Below are 1,279 nucleotides of genomic sequence, written 5' to 3'. Positions count from 1 at the left end.
GGGGATGAGCACTGAGTGTTATGTAGAAACTAATTTGACAATAAACTATTTGTAAAAAAAAAAAAAAAAAAAAAGACGCGGCCCAAGGATAAAAATCAAATCAAAAGTATAGCTCTAAGACACTTTTTTAAGTTTCTAAGGAATTAAAATATTTTTTGAATGTTTATTCATTTTTTGAGAGCAAGAGAGAGAGACAGAATGTGAATCGGGGAGGGGCAGAGAGAGACGGAGACACAGAATCTGAAGCAGGCTCCAGGCTCTGAGCTGTCAGCACAGAGCCTGACGCGGGGCTCCAACTCATAAACCATGAGATCATGACCTGGCCAAAGTCTAACACTTAACCAACTGAACCACCCAGGCGTCCTGAGGCTTCTAAGGAATTTAAATTAGTGCTTTCTCAGCTAAACAAAATGGTTTCTTGGAAGATTAAAGATGTAGTCCCATAGAAGCCTGATCCCAAAGTAGCAGTAAATCAGTCTAAAAGGAGAAAACTCTCTTGAAAACAATTGTAGCTTTGGCTTCTAGAGCATGGAGTGGGCTTTGATCTAATATATAAAAAACTCTCAAAGTTCTTTAGGGGATTGCATTAGCAAAAGTACTGCCAGACTAGACTCATAGAGACCATGACTGTGCAGATTGTAAAGAGGTTTCTGGGCCCCTAACTTTACGCAGACAGGAATAGGCAGGGAAATTGTTCAAAGGGCATTTGGGGAGATACAATGGAACTGGCATTTGGAATTTTAAGTAACTGTGGGATATTAAAGCAGAGAAATCAGGATATTAGAGCAGAGCAATCATACAGTTCCAAACCTTGAGAGAAAGATCTGGGCTATGTATATAAATTTGAGAGCCATTAGCACATAGTAAAAATACAAAAGTACAAACCAAACTTTCAACCTCAGTTGAAGTATAGATGAAATCTTGGGACCCCAGAATGCATTATTCAATGAGAATCCTAATAGAAGCAGAAAATGGCTGACACAAGTGAGAAGGCAAGGCACTGGGCTGGTTTTACAACGCAGTCCTATCAGTCAGGTTCCTGGGAAGAAGAAAAAGAAATCACCCTAAGTGAGTTCAAATTAAGACTTGAATGAAAGGAGTAACAAAGGTGTGGGCAGATATGATGGGAAAAAACAGAACATCAAGGCATGGAGAGACTTACAACCTGGGGAAACCATTATTACACCTACGACCAAAAAGTCAATAGTAAAAAAAAATGTTAATGGAACTTCACAGGAGGCACAGCCCAGCAGAACCTTTAGTTGGGGGGGGGGGGGGG

The sequence above is a fragment of the Hyaena hyaena genome, unplaced genomic scaffold (genome assembly GCF_003009895.1).
Source record: "Hyaena hyaena isolate Hyena2069 unplaced genomic scaffold, ASM300989v1 scaffold_1073, whole genome shotgun sequence".
Taxonomy (NCBI): Eukaryota; Metazoa; Chordata; class Mammalia; order Carnivora; family Hyaenidae; genus Hyaena; species Hyaena hyaena.
This window is presented reverse-complemented; position numbering follows the sequence as displayed.